The sequence below is a fragment of the Octopus bimaculoides genome, chromosome 14, assembly GCF_046866305.1.
Source record: "Octopus bimaculoides isolate indiv1 chromosome 14, ASM4686630v1, whole genome shotgun sequence".
In the NCBI taxonomy this organism is placed as follows: domain Eukaryota; kingdom Metazoa; phylum Mollusca; class Cephalopoda; order Octopoda; family Octopodidae; genus Octopus; species Octopus bimaculoides.
In genome coordinates this window covers 48,445,075-48,452,238 of record NC_142941.1, presented here as the reverse complement: position 1 = coordinate 48,452,238, position 7,164 = coordinate 48,445,075, and positions in this window count along the sequence as shown.

The window sequence follows — 7,164 nt, the reverse complement described above, 5'->3', positions numbered from 1 at the left end:
CGTTTGAGTTTTTCCCTACCTTTTTTTCTTCTAAAAGTTAACTAAAAATAATAAGTGTGTGTATATTTTGTCGCTTCATGTAATTGTGTTAGAATTAGGTGTATTGACAGATGCATTGATAGTGAACAGTATGTCACGTGTGAGCGGTGTGGATGTGGTAGAAAAAATGTAGGGTGTTGTTCACAGGAGTGACGAATCGATAAGAGCTTGCTTCAATCGATCGATGCTGTCTGATATTTCCCTTGAACGTACAACACCATGAAGTTGGGTTCTACTTTCAAGGCATGATATGGGCCGGTATACAATGTCTGCAACGGATGTTTAATTGCGTCAATAGGTATGAATAATTGCGTCCATGTATGACTATCTGGTGGAACAAAAGTCTTCATCGTTGGTAGTCTCGTTGCCAATGGAGGTAACTTCGTCATGCATCAACGCAATCGATGAATATAACCTGCTGGAACAAAATGTTGATTGGCTGAAGCTGTAGTTAAAACCATTTGAGACTCATAAAACAACGGATAAAACTTCTAGCCAACGGTCTGAATCAGGAGAAGCGCGCAGAGCTGCTTTCGATTGGCCATGAAAAAAGCCGATCTTTCCGTTAGACACGGGGTGGATAAGCTGTCGTGAAGATTCGCTGGGTGCCTAGGAGATTAGAAAGGTCGGCAAAGTGACTGGATTCAAACTGACGACCTCAGTCAGTCGTTATGGTCAAAGAAGCTTAAACACGAGAAATCTGCCGGGCCATGAGGTCCTTTGCGACGGTGAGAGACGAGACGTCTATAATTGGCACGGCTCAGGCCACCTTGAAAAACCGCCTATGCAGGTCAGACGATACATATTATCTTGAACTGGTGGAAATGGGCCCCACAATGTCAATGTGGATGTGTTTGAAACGAGCAGCGGGAGTAGCAAAGGTGCCTAAAGGTGTTTTGATATGGCATTGAATTTTGGTTTTCTGGCACGGTATACACCAGCGCGCCCAAGTACGAATATATATTTGTGTACTAGGTCTTTTGCATACAAGGACTTGAAATCAATTTCGCTGTCGCCGAAATACCAGGATGAAATAAATTATGAAGAGTGGAGAAAATAGTTCGTCGATGATGCTTTGGAACGAAAGGTCGAGAAAAACCAGTAGAAACACCGCACAAAAAGACGAATCAGTAGAATATAATGGCAATAAATGGAAATCCAAAGAAGTTGATTCCAGTGTTCGATGTTGCAAAAATTTCTCGTTTTCTTCTTGATCCAAAGCGACCTGTTGCAAATCAGTAGAATCAGGGGTGTGCCAAAGCGTTGATTGAACGCGAGATGAGGGTATCCGCCACTGAATCATCAATACTTTTGATGTAACGGATATTCACAGTGAACTGTGGAATAAAATTAAGGTGTCTGAATTTTTAGGAAAATATTTATGTTTTAGATTGCAGTGCGAATTTTAATGGAACGGTCGCCCTTCTAACAAATGCTGAAAATGTTTCACTAACAAATAAGCTACCAGAAGTGCGTATCTCGTTTCTGCCGGTTTCAGGCGCTTGGAGAACAAAAACGAAAGGGGTTGCCAGGCATTAAGAACAAATTGTTGCAAAACTGCCGATAAGTCTATCTGAAGCATCAACCATTAAAGCTAATGGTGCTTCCGGAACTGGACTTACCAACAGAGTAACTCTCGATAGTTTCTCCTTAATATCATGGAAAGCTTTCAGAGCAGCTAAATTTATTGATACAGCTTTGTTCTTTTGGGGTTTTTTTTTTAGTATTTAGCAATTAGGTGAGATGGAAAATTGTTTCTGTATATTGTGGAATAAATCTTCAATAGAAATTAATAAATCCGAGAAATTCTCGTAACCTCCTTGGCGACGTAGGAACTGGAATATCTCGAATAGCATCAACTTTTTCCTTCACAGGACAAATTCTATCGTTATCAATGACTTGTCCCAAAAATGTGGTAGAAGGGATGCCAAAACAACATTTATTGGCATCGATTATTACATCATGCCGTGATAATCTAGTAAAATACGTTCCAAATGAAAAGAAAATGTTAATAAGTCATCAGTGCAGGCAAAAACAAAATTTAGACCACGAATGACCTCATCGATAAATCTTTGAAAGGCATTAGCAGCATTCCGAAAATCAAAAGAAGTTTTAAGAATACTGGAAGAGGATGACGAAGAGTACATTCAGTGGAAACAAATTGTAGGAAATTTATGTTGACTTGTAAAAACGATTCGCCGCTGATCACCACTTGTAACTGCAAGACAAAGATGTGGAGTAAACTCTGTGATAAAGAAATGATTTACCACTTATCGCATGTGAGTAGCAGGTTCCATGTTAGACGTCAGGTGTCATAAATCATTACATGTGGCTGTAAGAAAACTCCGTTGGGCGTAACGAGATTTATGGATATCTGGATTTGTTTCACCCTTCAACGTTCGGGGTCACACATTGTAAGAAGGGAAGGCTTCCTTATGAATTGGAAAATAATTTATTGTTAATGGAAACATTCGGATGAAACTGCGTAATATGACACGTACAGAAATTCTTTGTTAGAAACTCAACATTTGAGCTAATTTTAACATATCAAATGCTGTGATCATTCCAGGTTGAATATGCAGCTATGCAAACAGCTAACTCGTCTCGAGGTACTCTGAATTTTGGCACTCAATTTAGCTGTATTTGTAGACCTCGCTTTCGGAAAGTTTTAGTTAGACCACCGAACTATCATGTGAACAACGGCCGTTGATTGAGTAAAATCTCGGTTGTGCATATGATCAAATTGTGATTTCTATGTGGCAAAACGCGTGATCGAATATAATGCTATTGTATAAATTTTTGCAACATCGAACACTGGGATCAACTTCTTTGGATTTCCATTTATTGCCATTATATTCTACTGATTCGTCTTTTTGTGCGGTGTTTCTACTGGTTTTTCTCGACCTTTCGTTCCAAAGCATCATCGACGAACTATTTTCTCCACTCTTCATAAGTACAACTACTTCATGTCTATTATATTCTGAAACTAAAGGCGTGGTGACATTTCAATGGCATTAATGTATGTGACATTGTAGATTGTTCCAAAAGCTTTGAGGTATGGCTTGCGCTTAAAACACGTAGGCAGAACCAACTCAGAATGTTATACTTACAAATATACCACCCACGCATGAAATGTAACAGTTAAAAATGTTAACGTGACATGAGTGCCACTCTCTGCGCGTATGAAGTCATTTAACTAGCAAAACATGTGCTGTGGGGTAAGAAGCTTGCTTCCTAACCACATGATTCCGAGTTCAGTCCCACTTCGTGGCGCCTGGGACAAGTGTCTTCTATACCCTCGGGCTGACCAAAGCCTTCTGAGGGGATTTGGTAGACGGAAACTAAATGAAGCCCGTCGCGCACGCGTGTACATACATACATACATACAGACAGACTAGCAATCTGTCATTTATGACTACGTATGTTCCAGTTGATCCAATCAAGAGAACAACCTGCTCGTGAAATTAACGTGCAAGTGGCTGAGCACTCCACAGACACGTGTACACTTCATGCAGTTCTCAAGGAGATTCAGCGTGACACAGAATGTGACAACACTGGCACTTTTAAACACATGTCCTACACATTTTTACCAGCTGAGGGGAAACTGGAGCAACATGAAATAAAGTGTCCTGCTCAAGGACACAACTTGCTGCCTGGTATCGAACTTACGACCTTATGATGGTGAGCTGAATTGTCCAAACCACTAAGCTACGCACTTTCACACACACACACGCACACACACACGTACGTACATACGTGGTCTGATCAATAAGTATCCGGACTGCTGCCATAGTAACGAAGCTAAAGCACGCAGAGTGAAGCCGCTTAACAAAGATTGACATTGAATTCTGCTGTGCATGCGCACAAAGTTTTAACGTTTTAGCTCACTCCCGCTGTTTACAGCAGTGCTTGGAAGGAAGGTGTGTAACGTGTGATCATCGCATTGACCATGACAGAGAAAGTTGTCGCGGCGATAGCTGATCAGAGGCCTAATCAAAGTTACAGAAAGTGTATGGAGAGGAGTGTATGAGCCGAACACAAGTGTACGAGTGGTTCAGACGTTTCCAAGATGACCAAAAAAATGTCGATATTGACGAACGTTCTGGGAGTCCCTCAACCAGTAAATCTGAGAAAAACATCGCAGATGTGCGTGCAGATGTGAGAGGGAAATCGTTGAATCACCATCCGTGAGTTATCAGAGTATGTGCAGATGAGTTACGGTTCGGTTCAGTCCATTATCACTGAAGATTAGGATATGAGACGCGTGTCTGCCAAGTTTGTGCCAAAACTGCTTTCAGCTGACCAAAAGGACACTCGAGTTACAGTTGCACAAGATCCCCTTGATTGTGTTGAGAACAATGAAAACTTTTTGAAAACTTTGCAAAGGCCTTTGAGTAGGTATCACCAAACTTTTGGCAAAATTTAATGCAGATTCTCTGCTCAACTTCCTCTGTCATGATCAATGCGACGATCACACGCTACACTCCTTCCTCCCAAGCACTGCTGTAAACAGCAGGAGTGAGCTAGAACGTTAAAACGTAGTGCGCATGCACAGCAGAGTTCAAGATCAATCTGTGCCAAGCGGCTTCACTCTGCGTTCTTTAGCCTCATTACTATGGCAACAGTCCGGATACTTATTGATCAGACGACGTATGTATATAATTAGATGTCGAAATTGTAACGATATTTGGTCACTAACTGATGATGCAGTGAGCGTGTCCGCGTCCATTGTGTGTGTTTCTCCTGTATTTTTTCTTTTTCTTTTTTTTGTTCGTCTGTTCCTTTGTAGTCCCCTGTGATATATTTTTATTTTCATTTATTGTTACACGACAGTTTTCCCCCCAGACAACCAATTCTTTCTATTTCGTGCGACTTCTCCCTCTTTTTATTTCTGTGTCTGTCTTTTCTTCTTTACATTTATCTTTTTATTGTTTTTTTCTTTCCTACGTACCATTTCTCCCCTCACTATCTCTCTATCATTTTTTCTCTATTTGCGCATTCTTGCTGTCACGTGTGTGTGTGTGTGTGTGTGTGTGTGTGTGTGTGTGTGTGTGCGTGCGCGCGTGCGTGCGTGCGTGCGTGCGTGCGTGCGTGTGTGTTACGATAAAGGACACAAAATTCCGTTCGAGGTTTTTGATAATGAAATTTTTTTATTATCGTAAACAAAAAAAAATGTTGTTACTACGAACAACAGACACGGAAATAGTTCGAAGGTTCTTGAACTAGGTATCATAACAGTTGCTATCGTGAGTTTTCTTATGTTAGCTAATCATTGCGTTGCTGTTGCCGTTTGTCCATTGTTTCTGAGTTGTGACAGCGCTCTGGTCAGGTACTGGTTGTGCCACTATCTGCTGACTGCCGTCTTCTGTGTCCAGTCTGATATCCACCGTCCACCGTCAGTCAGTAGTGGTTAAATGCGCTGAATACATAGTCGTGTTCTTGCGCACCAAAGATGAAATGATTGTTTGACCCAGTTCCGCACAAAGTCTTGAATGGTCATATTCTTTGATGACGACGGTTGTATTGTAGCGAATTGCAATCGCGTTCTTGAGTTGTTTACTGTTTTACATTGGTTGAAAAAATCCGGGTTCGACTGCCAAATATTCCTGCTACATATGTGTGTGTATGTATGTGTTATGTATTCTTTTGTTCTTTGTGGGATAATAAACAACTCACTGAAGGCACTGTTATGTTTCTACGTGTTTACTTTATTTGACATGTTTACAAACAGTGTCTATAGCGGAGTGATACACGCTGTGCGTATCTGCCTTAAACACAGTTCATACTGCTTAGTAGATGCGCTTAACAAAATAGTACTACTAGTGAAGATGTATTCATATATACGTATACCTATGCATGCACATAGATGTGAACATACAACATCCCTTCTTCTTATAGAAGTAATCTCCCTTACATTAATGGATTGTCAGCGCGAGGGTGGCAATCCTGCAGCAGAAACCGTGGGATTATTCTGCCCACACACATGGTTTTCTGCTTCCTAATCTAGCAGAAGTAGTTGTTTTATTTTCCTTCTCTCTTAACGGTATCGAATCGGTGGTAAAATGTTCGATCTCCATCTGGTGGATCTTGTGCTCTGCACTGGTGTCTGAGGTGTGTTGTTGGGCTGCTGATGGGCGGTTGGTACCCGTTGGGGTGATGATCCTGTGGAAACACGGATTCTGTGTGTGCCGTCATCTGCTGTGCATGTTGTGGTTCTTGTTGGTGTTGTCACTGATGCTGCAGGTGTTGCGCATGCTATCCTCGATAGCTTTGGCGTTGGGCGGATGTGGGCCCTGTTACGTCTCAGCTGCCTACCAGATTCAGTTTCTATAATGTACGATCCTGGAGTTTCAGCTCCACCGACAACCCATACTGGGATCCATGTTTTAGCTATAGGATCTCGAGCATGCACATGCTCTCCTCCAAGCATCTCAGGTAAATATTGTGCATGTCTGTTGTAATATTTCTGTGCTTGTTCCTGAGTGGCTGCTAGCTTTGCTCTTGTCTCTTCCTGGCCAACAGGAGGCCGAATCTTAGTTGGCAGGGTGGTTTTATATTTCCCGCCACTCAGCATTTCTGCTGGGGATTTCATGTCAGCTCTCAGTGGTGTTGCTCGTAGGGACAAAAGAGCCAGGTGTGGGTCTTCCTTGGATTCTCGGCATTTGACTAGTGTTCTTTCGACTGTTTGCACCTGTCTTTCAATGAATCCATGACCTCTGGGGCAGTGTGGAGATGAGGTTACAATGTTGAACCCATACTCATCAGCTAGCTTTTTGAACTCCTGAGATGTGAATTGGGTTCCATTGTCACATATGATCTGCTCTGGTATTCCTTGCTCTGCCACAAGTCCTCGAGCCACTGTAGTTATTGTTTTGGCTCTCAGGTCTTTCACTTTCCTCACAAATGGGAATTTGTAGTAGTAGCAGACCATTATCAAGTACCATTCTTGGTTCTCTGTGAACAGATCTACTCCAATAGTTTGCCATGGCCTTCTCGGAATGTCACTGGACATCATCTCCTCCTTTTGCTGTGTGTTTCTGTGCTTTTGACAGATGTGACATGCAGAAACCATCTTCTCTATGTCTTTATACATGCCTACCCAATATACGGCTGACCTAGCTCGGA